This window comes from Notamacropus eugenii, chromosome 6 (assembly GCF_028372415.1).
Source record: "Notamacropus eugenii isolate mMacEug1 chromosome 6, mMacEug1.pri_v2, whole genome shotgun sequence".
Classification (NCBI taxonomy): domain Eukaryota; kingdom Metazoa; phylum Chordata; class Mammalia; order Diprotodontia; family Macropodidae; genus Notamacropus; species Notamacropus eugenii.
The window spans coordinates 347,144,697-347,162,475 of NC_092877.1; the positions used below are offsets into that span (position 1 = coordinate 347,144,697).

The window sequence follows — 17,779 nt, forward strand, 5'->3', positions numbered from 1 at the left end:
TAGAGTTTGCTTGTGAGCTGGTATTCGGCTCTGCTTTCTTCCTCATTTTGGTGTCTTGAAGGTATCCTGCTACCAATTCAGCTTGACTTTTACTATCTCCTTATTTGGACCCGCATCTTTTCCTTCCCTCCCTCCCTTATCCATACATACTGCACATGCCCACACTTGGGTGGATTTTGCCTCAGCTAAGACTCAAGAAGTGTCATTGATTTTTATATTTCTTCCAGGCCAGCGAGGACCAGCATGTAGTAGGCACTTAATGACCAGATTTTAATGTTTGCTCAGAGTCACCCCACTACCTCATTTTTATAGGATGACTGGCTGGGTTTTAGGGTGTAATCACTGACTAAAGCAGGAGGAAGTTTCTCGGATCATTGGGAAACTGACTAAAGCTTCAGCCGCAAGAAGCAGTTATCACAGCATTATCATCTTATACATGTGGTGAAGGAAGTGTCGTCCTAGAGACACACAGGCAGTGAAAGAGATGTCAGCTGGCTTCCAACCCCTGTCCTCATGACACTTGACATTCTCCCATCAATCCTAACCTTCAATTCAACCCTATGAACATTTTTGAAGGTCTGTGATGTATGATGCTTATTGCTAGGTGTGCAAAGGCAAAAACATGCAGCAGTCCTTGCCCTCCAAGGGCTACTGCCAGGAGAGTATTTGTGTTTTGCAGAAACACAATACAGCTGTTTGTATGTTTCTCAAGCTCCTTAGTGAGGAAAGACTCTGTATTGGGAAAGACAGAAAAGGGAAATTATGACCAGTTTTGCATGTTTTGATTGTAATGCCACGGAGGGAGGGGGATTTTGGATTTGACTGGTCTATGGAATCTTGAAGAACTTCTATTGTTATTTAGACAAAATTGCATTTTGCTCATGTGTATTGGGGCAGATAAAACAGTTAGAAGTGTGACTGATTAATTTCACATCTGTCACTTTCAACATGGCTCCTTCTATGATATAGCACAGTGTTTCCAGGAATTTGCAAAAAGATAGATGAGCCTCAGCAGAGAGGTAGCTGATTAGGAGGACAGAATGTTCCATGCACTGTCAGCGGTGATCATCGGCAGTGTTTGTTTTTGCCAAACTCTTTTTCTTTATTATGAAGGAGAATTGTAGTATTGTGTGTGGGGGTGGAGGAAGGGAAGTATGATCCCAAAGTGATAGTGTAAAAAAAGCCAAAAGTCATCAGTAAAACATTTGAATTGAATCCAATCCAATCCAGGCACCCTGCTAGATTGGTGATTTTTGTGATAACACATGCATAAGAAAAAGGCGAGTGAAAAATCACCCAGTCTCTTGGCAGTATAAGGTGGAGAAACTAGCTGATTCCCATGACATTTCATCTTTTGTGTCCATGTCTTTTTTTTTTTTTTTTTTGCACAAGTGGCCAGACCTGGAAGGATTTCCATGTTTGTTTCTGTCTCTTTGATTCTCTCCCACCATTCCTTCAAAGGATATGATAGCTCCGATGCCACTTCATACAGGAGGTCTTTTCTGAGCCCCTCAGTTAATAGGACCCTTTCTGTCTGGAAAGAACTTTGCACAATTTGTAAATACTTTAAAAAACCCAAAGCTATTGGGCACATATTTGGTCACCCCAGTCAGATGTAAACTCAGTAGGAGCTGGGGCTGTTTTGTTTTTGTCTTTGTATACTCAGCCTCTGGGACAAAATTTTGAGCCGAAGATACTCAACAAATGTTGGTTGAATTCAATGGAATTGCCTAGAATACTAAATAACCTGGTAAAATAGACTATTGATTGCCATTAATTATTTTTTAAATTGCTCCAAAACTTCAGGCAAACACATCTTTAAGAGACACAACATACTCTAATTGAATTATAGTACTCAGGTTTAAATCCTGGATCCATGGAACCCTGCGTGACCATAGGTAAGTCATTTAACCTTCCTAGGTCTCAGTTTCCCCATCTATAAAATGAATGGGCTGGACTAGACGGCTTCTGAGGTCTCTTTCAGTTTTACATCTACTTCTTGTCCTATGGATAATAAAACAATAACACCCACCCCTTCCTCCCCCCAATTCTCAGGCTTCAATTTACAGATGAGCTTCAGCAAAATTATTTAAATTTTCTGGGTCTATTTATATTCTGTACTCTACTTAATTATCCAAAGTATTCATGAGTTTATAATACTGGGTGTATATTATGCAGTTCCTTATGAAGTGTATTTGTTATGCAAATTGTTATAGAGAACAATCTTTCATAAGCTATTTATACTCACTTTAATGGGAAAAGAAGCACCCTGTCTCATCCTGTATAAATTCCTTTTTATAATCTATGAAAATACAAAAGGATGCTTGAGATTAAATCTGTTACTAATATTAGTGAATGGCTGCTGCTTGAAATATTTTAGAGACTTTTGGACAGAGATAATCACATCCAGCTAATTGTTCTGGTAATTGGAGGACAGGAAGAACAAAAGGTGACATCTCAGCTAGGGTGGCAGGTCAGTGAGAGAAGAGGAGCAATTGGATGGCAACGAAAAGAGGAGTGAAACTGTGTTTTTCATTCTTCTCTGTAATTTTAAATCGGGCTGCCATGGGACTTCTGCGAGAAGAGCCAAGGGAAGCTCTGTCTCTCTCTTTGTCCTTTAGAAGAGTTGGATCAACTCTGATCCAGGCACGGAATTGGTGGATCACAGAATTTCAGAATTAGAAAGTACATCAGCAGTCATCTGTTCAGCAGTGTGCTGGTAAATGTTTAACAAGCGACACTCCAAAAAAAAAAAAATAGTACTCCTGGAACACATAAATTTAATCTGTGTTAATAACATTTTCTCCACTTTCTGAAGTCTAAACAATTAACAAAGGAAGAAATCAAGCCTTGGTTTATAGAATTTGCCAGTTTCTAAGATTACACTGAACATTTAATAATTGACTTTCTTGAGTCAGCTCAAGGTAGTTTCAGTACATCCTCATATCTAGTCAGTCTTGTGCCTGACGGTAATCCCTTCTGTAACATCTCCAACAAATGCCCATTAGGGCTTCATTTGAAGACTTCCAAGATGGGGGACTTTTCAATTTCTTCAGGCATCCATGTTCACTGTGGGACAGCTCTCCTTGTTAGGAAAGTTTTCCTGACCTCAAACCCAAGTTTATCTCCTTGCAACTTTCCCTCTACTTTCCCTTCCTTTTTCAAAGAAGAAATTCTTGCCAAAGAAAAATGAATGAAGGAGCCTTGGTCAGAAATTGGAAAGGACCCTTTAAATCTATAATGATTGAGTAGGCAAGAGAATGCTAAACAGAGAGGCTTGAATGGCTTTACTTTAAAAGACACCTGTCCTGGTAACTCTTGCTATGGATCTTGGAGGCTGTGGCTGCTGGCTGATGCTTTAACATTTTCATTCCAATGCCTTCTGACAAAATTACCACTTAGCCGATTACCTTATATGGATAGGCCCTCAATAAATTCTTATTAACCCTCCCTTGTAAACTCCCCAGGCACCACCTTAGATCTCAGACTAAACTTTCAGCTTCTCTTTTGGTCTGCTACCTTGATTAACAGTGAATGACTAAAGCTATATAACTCTAATCTTGGTCATGGTGCTTAAAACTCTCATGTCTTGAAAGAGATAATCTTAACCCACAATAAAATTTGGTTGGTTGATCTAACCATAACATTTTAGAAATCTCCCAGTCCAATTAGACTTTAGAGTGGGATTGTGAAATGGAGAAAAGATGGGTATTTCTAGATTTCTTCTTTAGTCAATCAATCAGTAAACATTTGTGAAGTACCTACTATGAGCCAGGGACTGTGCTAGGTGCTGGAATACAAAGACAAAAAAAAGGAATCAGTCCCTTTCCTCAAAACACATACTTATATTCTCTTACATTACACAGGTGCCCCTACAATAGTTTTACCCCCTTGGGTTACCCTAATTCTCTAGTCATAGTTGAATAAATGGAGTCGATCTTGCTTTGCATACCTTTGCTGGAAATGTCATTTAAAAGTGCCTATTTAGTTAGTCAAGTTGGTTGGTTGGTTGGTTATTGTCCTTCGTTCTCAAAGAGGACCAAAATGACATCTCCATGATAAAGTCAAATTTCTGTGTGTCTGACTGTAGCTGATTAGACCAATACAAGCTCAGAATACTCTACCACAGATTGGGCACAGATAGTCCATGTGAATATTTGGGGTGGATAATCCAAATTTGTGCATCCTATGTTTCCTTTGTGCTGCTTTGCTCATAGAGCACAGCACCTTTTCTGATGTGGGCATGCCATGCTGAGCAGTCCTGTGGCAGTGTCCTCCCATGTCGCACAGTCAAATCCAAAGTTTTTGAAAGAGACCCTGAGAATGTCCTTTTATCGCTTCTTCTGACCACCATGTGATCGCCTGCCCCATGTGAGTTCTCCATAAAATAGTCTTTTTGGAAAGCATACATTTTGCATTTGAACAACATGACCAGCCCATCAGAGTTGCACTCTCTGAAGCATAGTTTGAATGCTTGACAGTTTAATTCGAGTAAGGATCTCAGTGTCTGGTACCTTATCCTGCCAGGTGATCTTCAGAATCTGCTTAAGACAGTGCCAATGAAAGCGATTCAGTTTCCTGGCAGGGCTCTGTTAGACTGTCCATGTTTCACAGGCACACAACAATTAGGTCAGCACAACAGCTCTGTAGACCTTCAGTTTGGTAGTCAGTCTAATACCTCTTCTCTCCCAAACTTTCCTTCAGAGCCCCCCAAACACTAAGCTAGCTCTGGCAGTGCGTGCGTCAACCTTATTGTCAATGTGTACATCCCTGGAAAGTACACTACCAAGGTAAGTGAACTTATTTATAGCAATCAAAACTTCTCCATTTATTAAGTACCTACTATGTGCTAGACATTTTGTGTAGCAGAGATTCAAAGATGCCAACAAAACCATCCTGAGCCCCAAAGGGCTCTCATTCATCTAGGGAGAATGTTCTGTCCTTCCAGTCTTCCCAACACTGATGTACCTTGATTTTCAACACTATTCTTCCAATGTCAGGATGTGGACCAAGGATATTTTTTGTCTTCCTGAGTAGATGTTTTAACTGTAGGTATGTAAATGTCATCTTATGTTCCCTATCATAGTATTTTGATCATTGTCTAGATGAGAGGGGCAAATGAAACTCAGTAGGAAACATTTAAACACATAATTATGACCTTATCTGGGTATCAGTCCATTTCATCTACCTAGTTGATTTTCATTTCCTGGAAGGGTGGGGAGAGGAGGGAATAGTGTCCATCCCAAGCCCTATAAACCACATGGATTCTGGTCCATTATGATGCACTTTTCTTTAGGAGCAATTAGTGTTGATTGTACCATTTGAAGTATTGCAAACTGGAAACAAGTGCTGATAATCGCATCCACTTGACTCAGACTGATTTTCACATTGTCTTGAGCTAAGATGGCAAAAAGGAGAAATGTTTTTGCTTTAAAAGGAAAAAAAAAACAACTAAGGAATCCTCACTGGGGAAATTGGAGTTTGCATAACAGAAAGAAGGAATAAACCAGTTGAGGGCAGCAGTGCTTTACCATGAAGAACGGTTCAACCCATTTTTATTTTAACTTTGATATTTAGACTTTAAAAACCCTGCCACCAACAAAACTGTGGAGACCCCTTTACAGAAACTGACTTGAGCAAGTGGGTCAATTCAAACTCTGAACATGATCTGTAGCATTTTCTATAGACAAGTGAGTCTCTGTACTTAACCAGACTGGTCTTCAGAAAAGAGACTCTAGCTGGGACAGTACTCAAAACCTTTCTGGCCTGGGAGAATCTGCCTTAGTTTGTATTCTGGGTGGGGCTCTACTCAGGTCTGTCCCCTTGGAGTTTAAAGGCAATACTGGAAGGAAGTGAGACACTTGTAGATCATTCAGCCGTTGCCAAAAGATTGTGTACTATGAGGTAATTCACATGACCTAAGCTCTCCTTCCTGAAATGCCCATGGTGGGTTTCCAGTCCAGGATCAGAGAGTGCCTGGAGATCCTCCAGTGACCAGAAAGTAGTGCCAACAGCCCTAGTCTTTGCTTCCCTGAGCCAATTAAATCTCAAAGATGGTTTCAATACCTTATGAGGAAAAACTAGCATAAATTGCATGAGAGTGCAGAGAAGGTTAAGATATTATTTCCACCACATATCCAGTGACTTAGCCTTGAAAAATTCAAGGTCACTCTATGTCATGGTGAGGAGTAAGTATGACTTTGTACAAGTGTTGAGAAAACTTTGCAGAAATTGCTTAGAGTATCCACATTTTTCTTACTCTGAAAAAGACTGGTAGCATTTTTTCTAGATTAATGAGCCCCCACTTCTCATGCTAATGAGAGTTAAAGATTTTCCCCATCCATTAATGGACCTGCCAATTAAGGGAAGCTTGATTAGGGGAGACTCACACCTTTTATTAATTTCTAATGCACTGGCTGTCAACGGTTGTGATGATCTCTGGCTCTGAAAAGTTGAGGTTTTACTTTGGGGCTTGCCCATTGGAAGTGTTTGTTTGTCCATATGAGACTCTGGGCAGCTGCTAAGGAGACCTCGGGCTTTGAAAACTCAGATGTTGGTGCTTCTCTCTCTGTTAATTGTATCTGTATGGTCAGACAGTTGGCTCTGTTGATATGTAATGTATGTATTCATTATGATCAGACAGTTGAAAGCCCTGTCTGTTGATTATTATTTATTTGTATTTTCTCTGAAGTTCAGAGTGCTGATTTTTTCCTCTGAACTAAATGAATGCTATCTGTGCTTAATTAAAGTGATTGTTGACTCCTCAAAAGTTGCTTTCCTTTTAGAAGAGTAGACCTAAGAACCTGTATAGCAGGCCCTCCTATGCATGCTGCGGTCCTTGCTATCACACCACTTTAGTTCAGTGGAGTTGTCATACCCTCTTGTGTTCATTTTGATTTTTTGGGTGATGTTAAAACAATGGAGAGATGTATGTTGGGTGTACTTATACTGCAGCAACCTCATCCAATCAATCAATCAACTACATTTATTAAACACCCATTATATGCCCAGGTATTGTCCTGAAATATAACAGCTGATATCTATCTAGAACCTTAAAGTTTGCAAAGTACTTTATTTATACACTTATTTGAACATCACAATAATCCTGAGAAACAGATACCTGAGGTATCATTATCTCCATTTTACCGATGCTCATCCTGGGGTTCGGAGATGTTTATTGACTTAACAAGGGTCATATAGCAAGTATATTCTTAAAGCCGGATTTGAACCCAATTCTTCAGGACTTGAAGTCTGCTGAGGTAGTTAGGTGTCATAGTAGATAGAACCCCAGAATTGGAGTCAGAAAGATAGGCATTTGAATCCTGCCTAAGATACTAGCTGTATGGCTCTGGGCAAGTCAGTTAACCAATATAGTCTCAATTCCTTCCTCTATAAAGTGGAGGCAATAAAAGTATCAATTGAGATAACTTATGTAAAATCCTTTATAGACCTTAAAATGCTGTAAAAATGTTAGCCTTTACTATTATTACTTTGACCAACCATGATGAGATTCTGCTACTCTGTTGCATATAAGGAGTGATTTAAAAGAAATCAAGAAATACGTTATTGACAAAAGAGATGGACCTGCCCTACAAGAGCAATGACTCACACAGACATCTGGGATATAACATTAGTGCCCATGGGATGGTAAATGACCTAAAGAAATCCACTGCCTTGTTGGGGCATTTATTTGAAGACATGAACAAGAACTGTTCAGCATGAGAGAGTGTGGATGGGCTGCATTCAGCACAGCTGGAGAGAACGTGCACATAGATGAGACTAAAGAGCCATTGATGTGGTCACCTAGTAGATTCTGATTTGGGAAATTTGCTTCATGTAGAGTCATCATTCTCTTCCCTTTAGCCTTCCATAGTCTATACTCCCCATTCCTATCTCTAGCTGAAAGCATTCTTTCCATTCTCAAAATTTCCCAGAATACTCTGGTTTTAAAATTTATCTCAATCTAACCCTACCTTGAATTATACTTAGCTGCACACATGTCATTTTTTTCCCTTTCCCTTTGAAATGTAAGCTTCTTGATGGCAGAGACTGTTATTTTCATCTCTGTATCTCCAGTACTCAGATTGTGCCTTACATATAGCAGATGTATGTTAACAGGACAAATGGATACCATTCATGAGAAACAATAAACAATCCAGCAGCATCCTTAATTTGGGTAGTAATGAAGCAAATATTTTTCAGAAATACTCTTAATAACGGACTTTGCATACAACTGTTTGAAGTTGGTTATGAGTTATATGGTTCCACCTTACATTTATTACCTTCCAGGTAAGTCAAAGTAAAGCTATTTCCATGAAGGTTCCATCATTTCCAAATAACATCAGCTTGCGAGAGTTTTGGCTACTTTAAATGCCTAGTAGTAAATGGAGAAGAGGATGAGGAAGAGGACATAGGGATCAGGAATGGGTGATGGAATAATTATTTTCCCCAGAAACCTTGAGATTTTCCTGAGGTTCTCCAGATTTGATCTATCCATTCCTTTGGATCTGGGGCCTCAATATTTCTTGACCTTATTGCACCTTCCCCTCTAACGGTTCAGATGTGATAGAGGGAGAGATGAAAGAGTAGTTATGTGAGAAGTTCCTGAGTTGGACAAAATAAGAGCTCTGGGGTATGAGTCCTCTAATAGAGCAGGCCCAATTTGGAAAGCATTGGCATGTCATAGACTGTACCTGGCATATAATTAATATTTGATTGGAGAAGAATGGGTACTTATATATTTATGGACATAGGATGGGTCCCATCATAATGTCATTGTTTACCCACATATGCCATTTTTTGAAGCTATGATGCATGACTTAAACTTGGGGGTAAGGGAGATGGGTGCAAGTGATGGTATTGCCCTTTTGCTACAAGTGCCATTTTGTTCTCTCCATCCTCAGGTCTTATTCATCCTAATGACATCCATCCCTCAGCCCCTGTGGGAAACCTGATAAGAATAAATAGACAACTTAACTCCTTTGCTAGGCATTCAAGGCCTTCCCCAAACTGACACCATCTTGCTTTTTTCCAGTTTTCTTTTTTATTAATCTCCACTGAATATGATATGCTCCAGCCAACCTGGAACCACAGTCTTGGTTCTCCAAACATGCTTTGTACTCTCTGGTTTCCATGCTTTTGTCCATTCTGTGGTTTGTGCTTGAAATGCCATTTCTGTCCTTCCTTGGGTATTGTACTCTAAGTCCTCCTTCATAGCCTAGCTGGAATGCTAGTGCTTCGAGGGAGCCTTCTCTGATTCCATTTATTGGTAAAAGTCTTCTCTCTCTTTGGATCCCACAAACTCTTTTGCTTAGCACTATTCTGATGTACATATTATGCAAGATGATATGTTAGAGTTGCTTCTGTTTGGTCACATTCTCTTACAAAATATAAGGCCCATGATAGCAGGAACCATGACTTGTTAAAACTTTACATCCCTGGTGCCTAGAACAGTGCTCTGCACCCAGAGTGTTACTGATGAAATGCTTGTTGGATTAAACGATGATAGAAATATAACTAGTTAATATATAGACTCAAATATTTTTTCAATGAAAAATTTTGTGCTTCAATGGAAATATCTCATTTGTATTCCTAGTTGGGTGGTGAAGACTATAGGCATTATGGTAACCACATAATTAGACCCTGTTCTCTCTAGATCACACAGAGACAACGTGGCAAAACAGATAGAGCATTGGCCTCATAGTCAAGAAGCTGTGGGTTCATATCCCTCTCCCTTGGCGATTATTAACTGTGCATTCTTTGGCAAATAACTTAGCTCTCTTAGGCTCTGTTTCTCTGGTCCAGGCAGCAGAGGTATTGGGTGACTTCTCAGAAGCTTGAGCTAACGCTTCTTAAGCAAAAAGAAGATGCTATTCATGGGTGCCACTATTCTACTTTTTCATTAATCTGGTGGACTTGGAGTCAAAAGATCAGGGATCAAACTCTTCTACATGTTACAAGCAAGGCACTTAACTACTCCTAGTACATGACATACAGAAGGAGCATAATGAATGTTTTTTGATTGCTCAGGGACTCAGTATCCTCATCTGTAAAATGAGGGGAGTTTTATTAGATGTCTTCAAAGGTCCCTTCCAGTACTCATGCTCTTGGAGTTGCAATATCCTCTTATTGTTCATTTTCATTCGGTGGGGAGGATCGAAGGACAGCTACAGTAAGTATAATTAGATTATAGTGTATCAGAAGTGTCAAACACACAACACTCTGGAGGATGTCAGGAACTAAATGAAAATGTAACTGGGAAAGCTTTAACAAATAAATACACAATGAAACATAGATAATGTGAATGTGTGATTTTCTAAGTCAATTTGAGGTCCACAGAGATCATTGTGCAGGGTTTAGGGGTCTCTGTTTATATTTGAGTTTGACCATGCAGCTTATTAAAAATATGTTAGATAATATTTATAGAAGACTTTGAAATTTGCAGGACACTTCACATATACATGAGATTGATGCTCCCTATATCATGTACCCTCATGAGATTGTTGGGATGCTCAAGTGAGATAGCATCTCTAAACTGCTTTGGAAGTCTTAAATCATTTTATGAATGTTGGTTATTATTATTTTTGGGGAGTGTGTACTGAAAAAGTGTGGTGTGGTTACTTTGGTAAAATTACTTTAAAATGTTCTTGAAAACACATTCATTGATTCATATAAAATAAATTGTATCCATGAATTGAATGGTTTTGCTTTTAATTACAGATTTTTATTAAAAATGCATTCAAATTTCATGAAATAAAATCTTATGGCATTCATGTGAAAAAATAATAATATAAGGTGTAATGAAAGTAAATGATATAATGCAAATTACAAAGAATGGGAGCAGGGCATAGATAGAAAAGGTACTTGACATTCTAAGGTCAATATTGTCCCTTCCTCCTTCCATGTAATAAATTTACCTTCTGACTTGTACGCTACAGTCAAATAGATTTAACAGACTAATAATGGTTTCCATCTTGTTCCATCTGAATTACAAAATCTATAGATTTTCTTCCATGTTAATCCCAATGAAATTACTTCTATCTGATTAGCACAATTTGTATAGGATTAAAACATATTTCTATCTTGACTTTTTTGATAAGCAAAACAAATTTAAATTCTGTGATGTGGTTGGAGGTTCCAGTGAGAGAAGCTTCATTCCATTGTTTGCCCGCTCCCCACAAGGCAAAACTCCCTCAGAATGGATAAACTAGCAGCAGAAATAATAAGTGTATAGAAAAGTAGGGCACTTAGAGAAAATAGATCTTCACACACCTTCATCTGGGAGTAGTAATTAGTGTTGGTGACAGCTTTATTAGTGGATTAAGGGGCAGAGGACACTTCCCTTCTTTCTTTCCTGGCATTTCTTTCTTGGGTCAATTACCACTGTCAATGGTCAGAAAAAGTTGAGCCAGAATGCCCCATTCTGTGACATTAAAGTCAAATGAAGGCTTGGAGTGAATGATGCCCAAGGTACAGTCATCTATTAATGCTGGAAGAACCAATAGTGAGCCCCTGTGTTTGAAACTGGTCATTCACCTGGAGGGATGCCACTTCACTAGTTCTGTGGTGTCTGAGAAAACTCAACTCAGCATATAAAAAAGGGGACTGGGCAGCAGAGGTATTGGGTGACTTGTCAGGTGCTTGAACTAACATTTCTTAAACAAGAAGGTACTATTTGTGGGTGCCATGGTTATACTTTCTCATTAATCTGGTAGACTTGGAATCAGAAGATTGAGGATCAAACCCCAGCTCTCCTACTTGCTACTAGCAAGGCACTTAACTACTCCTGGTACATGGCACACAGTAGGAACATAATAAAGGTTTTTTGATTGCTTGGGTCCTCTATCCTCATTTGTAAAACGAGTATTAGATGTCTTCAAAGGTTCTTTCCAGTTCTAAATCTATGATGCTTGGAATCCAAAGAGCTTGGGTATTAGTGAGTGGACCTATGATGCTCCAGCCAATGATGACATAACAGGGACCACCATAATTTGAACATGTCAGGTTCTTCTCTCTCCTTTCTTCCTCCCTAACAAGCTGTGATACAAGAAGTGGAGGAAAGGGTGATACTGTCTATGAGCTTTTTCTGCCTGCTAATGACAGGTATGAAATCTAGGCGTCTTCCCTTTGAACCAGCTGCTTCCCCTGATATACCCTCCTGTCACAGCCTGAGATGGAGTGAGAATATTCCTCTTTTCCCTTTCTTGGTTGTAATTTGCTCTGTCCCAACACTCCATGTTTTGAAAAGCAGGAAGCATGACTTAAATGATAGGGTACTACTATGCTTGGGGTCAGGAAGACCTAGATTGATATCCCGCCCAGGACTCTTACTATCTATGTGACCTTGGGCAAGACACTTAACTTCTCTGTGCCTCAGTTTCCCTGACAGATTTATGAACCTGTAATCTATTACTCTCTCTTCTACCATTCAAATAAGATTATACCCTTGAATATCCTGAGCCCCTAAAACAGGTAGAGTTGATACCTACTGGAGTTCTTGTTAGAATGCTGGTAGGGCAGCCCCCAAGTTGGTTTAGTTGTCCCTGTTTCACAGCAAGCATGTAGCAAGAGGACAAGATCAATTGTCTGGTCTTGACAACTTGAATTCTGAGTTCCTGGTTGCAGAATGCTAGCTCTTTGGATACCAGTACTGTTTTTATTTTTGGAATATGACCCATCATAACCTTCTAGCTTCTTAGTTTCAAGGGTGTGCTGGAGCCACCTGGAACCAGTTTTCTAGAGCTGATTGTTAAATTTTCAGTGTTAGCATGAAATCAGTCTTAGAAATCATCAAACCTTATCAATGAGGGCTTGATTTATTGTTTTATTTTGCCATAAGAGAGTATTGTAGAAAATGTTAGTTGTTAAATTTAAAAGTGTCATGTACATTTTTTTAAAAATGAGAGCAAATAACCAAACATTCACCAGCATGTCCCTGTATCAGTTTCCTCATCTGTAATATGAAGGTGTTGGACTCCATGACCCTTGAGGTCCTCTCCAGCTCCAGGTCTATGATCCTATATGCTTTTATGTGGCATATCCAGTACCTAGCAGAGTGCCTGGAATGTAGCCAGTGAGTAATAAATTGAGTTGAACTTTTCATGTATCTTAAGATATTATTTATTGTATATTTTAAGACAATAACTTCATGTTTCTCATTATCCCATTCTCAGCTTGCTTGCTGACTACCCCATAGAGCAAGGTTTAGAACTGAAAAAGACCTCAGAGGCTAATCCAGTGGTTCACAACATATGGTTTTGGGAAAGGGGGCTGTGAGGTCAAAGCTAGTTTTATAGTAATACTAAGATATTTTAATTGCTAATGTGGCAACTATTTATAGGTATAGTCTACATAAACAGAAGATTTTATGCAAGGTCTTCAATAATTTTTAACAGTGTAAGTAGGTCCTCAGACCAAAGAATTTAAGAACTGCTGGTCAGAACCACTCATTTTACAGATGAGGAAACTAAGTTAGAGAGTAATTAAGTGACTTGCTCAAGGTCCCACAGACTACTCAAGTGACAGGGGTTATGAAGTTGGGTCTCTGTCTTCAAATGCAGGGCTTTTTCCAGCTGTACTCTTTCTTTTCTCCTCTTTTTCCTCAAAGATAAGGCCCCAACCCTCCCTCACAAGGATGAATGGGACCCTTTTTCAAAAAGTATGGCTTTCTCTAGTCTTTCTAGAGATTACAAGAGCTCTCCATGGACTCAGTGGCCTGAAGGAGATGAATCTCATATAAAACCCCACCGGAGGTCTTCCAGCAAAGGCTGAATGGAAGATTGTCAGTGATGATAAACAGGGAATTTTTGTTCTGGTATAGGTTGGACTATATGACATCTGAGGTACCTTCTGACTCTAAGATTTTGCAAACATAAATGCAGAACAAATGGAATAGTATTACATATATTCATTGGAAGAGGACTTGGTTTGGGAGCCAGGGAGAGATAAATTCAAGTTCTAGCTTTAATTGAAACTGAGTCATCTTGGGCAAGCGAATTTACTTTTCTGGACTCCTCTTTCCTCGTTGGTAAAGAAAACAAGAGTTGGACTGGGTGACCTTGTTCCATAACTGGAATGTACATGAGAAGTGGTGGGTTCCTCCGATTGGACTTCTTTAAGCAGAGTGAATAACAACTTGTTGGACATGTTACCATGGGGATTTCTTTGGAGCATAAATTGACTGGATGGCCAATGAGCTCCCTTCTCACTCTCACATTTTTGTTGATTCTGTGATCTCTAAGGCCTCTTCTAGCTCAAAAAACATTCCATGATTGGAACAAATTCACAGCCCCCAGTAGGTCAGGGCATCTTAGCCCTGCCTGGGTCATGGACCTTTTTGGCAGATGAAGCCTATAGACCTTTTCTCTGGATAACATATAAAAATTTATTTTAAAGCACTTAAATATTTCATAAAAGGAAAATACACAGGATTGCAAAGGAAACCAATTACACTGGAATAAAGATGTAATTTTTTTTCCTTTTCAAATTCATGAACAGTCTGCTCTATTTATAGATTCCTTTAGGGTCTGCAGACCCTAGGTTAAGAATTCCTGGATTAGAGCCATTAACATATGGACTGCAGCCAGTCCCTTAAGATTTTGATTATTAGAACCATTGTTAGACCTCTGCTTGGTATTATAGCACTGAATCTTCTGGTTAGGATTCTCCTTCAAAGTCATGGGCAGATCTGGACTTTCTAAGGCTTCATAGAGTACCCATGGTCCTCAAGCTCACATTGGAGGAGAAATAGAAGCCTTCTTTGCTGGTATTTATGAATGAATCTTTACACTAATTGATAGTACTTTGTCCCCCTTTCACCCCTTCCATGCCATTAATGTTGGCAGCTGGTCATCCTTTAAGATGACTGCCCCTCTGTTGTCCTATAGTACAAAGATGTTTGCCCAAAGTCCTGTGATATAGTTGGGGAATATGTCATGAGATCAAGTTTTGCACTCCCCATCAAAAGACAGGATGTCAGTTTAAAGCCTTTTCCATTACAAAGCTTTTCAATCTCTGAGTGATTTATAGAATCCTGTAAATTGCAATCATACCAGCGTGTAACCTGCTGGCAGTCACTTAAAAAGCAAAACTTCCATCAAAAAATTATCTATGAGAGGGATGAAAGTTTTCTAAAGGGAGGATAGTTGAATAGGGAGGCACCATTAGCATCCATTTACTCACAGGGGAGAGCTTTCTTTACAAGAAATGTTCCTTCCGCACCCACACATGCCTTGAACAGAACATACTGAAGTGCGGCTTTGACTTGAAGTTTTCTGCTGAGGATTGGGAAATATACAAGGGTTGGGTATGTTGGAAGGAGAAGAAAAGAGGAGAAGCAAGCTGGAACTATAGATGTCCAATGCAAAGCTAGCTCCCTTGTCCTTTGTTTCTGACTGAAGAAGGACATGGTGGCATATCTTGGGAGCGGGAGTGGGGGGAAATGTAGACAGCTTTGTAGAACCACCAGGGAGGCACCAGTTTGAAGTGTCGTAGATTGGCAGGTTTAAGATCATAAAAGTTAAATATTTCTCCTGAGAGCAGAGTGGGAACATGATTGCCCTATCTTCCACCTGCCTTTTGCGTATAACTCCCTTCCATGGTGCCCCAGCGGTATCTGTAAGCCCCTACACCACTATGCCAAGAACACAAGCTTTCAGGACTTCTGAGTTTTTCCCCTTACTGGTAGATGTGATATCTGGGACAAGTTCAGGGAACTAGGATTGAATTCTGCCTTTGAGATTTACTATTTGCTAGCCATTGCTCTCCAGGTCTCAGTTTTCTTATCTGTAAAATAAGGGATAATAATACTCATCTCCCAGGATTGTAGTGAGAACTGCATGTACATAAATGTGGAAACAATGTTGGATTTGGAGTTCTCTCAGCCTCAGTTTCCTCATATGTAAAAGGAGAGGAATAATTCCCCCTCAGGGTTGCAGTAAGGACTGAATGAAATAAGGTACTTGCAAGTAAATAGAGGAAAGAAGGCTAGGATTGTATGCAGACCACGTGGTTTCAGAACCTTGCTCTTCCATTGACTAGATGGATGACTTTGAGGGAGTCATCATGCCTGTGGGCCTAGATGACTTCTACAATTCTTTCCAACTCTAATTTTATCATCATTTATGACCTTAATGTCCTAGATAATTGTCAATTTTTCCATGACCCAGTGGAAAAAAAGACTAGATTTAAAGTTGGAAGATCTGGATTCAAATCAGCTCTGCCATTTAGTTTGTGGTCTTGCTCCCTCTTCTGTGAATTGAAGGGATTGGACCAGAGTACCTCTGGGGTCCCTTCCCCTGTGAATTCCCAGGTCCTATGATCCACTCACTTTTCTTATCAGTCTCATTTTAGCTGTGTGTCATTAGCTACTACTTTAAATGTTAAGCACTTTTTAGGAAGGGATTGAGTTTTCTTCATCTTTGTAAAGTTCTTCTTCCCCCCACCCCTACTCCCCGTGTCTGGAAGTCAGTTCATGGAGACCTCGGAAAACATTGGCTCGATGGAGGAGTGAATGACTGGTTCCTCTCCTGTAGAGGAACTATGGCTCCTTCACATTGCTTGAGCGGAGCCCCCTGGAAGAGTAGACCCTCTAGCATAAGTACTAGGATGTCACTTGGGTTCTGTGCCCAAATGCTAGGTATGTATCTGACAATTTGTACAGAATGTTCTATAGGACAATGGAAGCCCATGATTTTCCATGCTGCTTACTAGAGAAAAAAGAAGCCAGGGTAGACACACCAGCCAGGACCCAATGTGGGACCAAGGCCAAGCACCACAGTGTGGTAGAGAACCATCGTGAAGGCTGCCCAAGGAGAACCCTAAGTGCAATTCAAACTTCTACTAGTTGGAGGTGGAAGTACTAGGAAAACCACATTTGAAAAACTTCATTTGACTGGTGAATTTGAGATGTAGCCACCCTGGGTGTTGAGGGCCGTCCTCTTATGTTCTAACTAACAGAGGTCCTATTGAATTCAATGTATGGGATACAGATGACCAAGAGAAATTTGGTGGTCTGAGAGATGGTTATTACATCCAAGCTCAGTGTACCATTATAATGTTTGATGTGACATCAAGAGTTACTTACAAGAATGTACCTAACTGGCATAGAGATCTGATACGAGTATATGAAAATATCCCTATAGTGTTGTGTGGCTACAAGCTGAGAATTAAAGACAGAAAAGTCAAAGCGAAATCGATTGTCTTCCATAGGAAGAAGAATCTCCAGTACTATGATATCTCAGCCAAAAATAACTACAACTTTGAGAAGCCTTTCCTTTAGCTTGCTAGAAAACTTATTGGAGACCTTTATTTTGAGTTTGTAGTAATGTAGAGTTTGTCTGCTTTTGTACCTCCAGAGGTTGCTGTGCATCCAGCAGTACAATATAAGCAGGAATTAGAGATTGCCCTGACAACTATGTTCCCTGATGAAGATGATGACCTGTAAGGGAATGAAGCCAGAGTCAGAGGTCTAGTTTTATAGGCCTTCAGAAATGGAAGAGATCTTAGAAGTCATATAGTCTAATAGCCTTGTTTTATAGTTGAGTACACTGAGCCCTGGGGAAGTGAAATGACTTGTCCAATGTCAGCTAATAGGTTGAACTTGAACCCAGATCTTGATGTTTAAACTTGAGCTCTTTCTTCACCACCACAGTAGGAAAGAGCTTAACTAGTAATTTTGGGACAGAACAGCCCTGTAAAGCAGCTTTTGAAGACAAATTTTGTCAAACCAGGGTGGCAGGTGCTCAGGGGTCCATAAAATTCCATATGTAGGGGAAAGACC

At 39.8% G+C, this 17,779-nt stretch overlaps 1 pseudogene; it reads left to right on the forward strand.

Annotated features, from left to right (window-relative positions):
- The first annotated feature begins 15,549 nt into the window (after positions 1-15,549).
- Positions 15,550-17,443, forward strand: LOC140512403 (GTP-binding nuclear protein Ran pseudogene; annotated as a pseudogene).
- Positions 17,444-17,779: the final 336 nt, after the last annotated feature.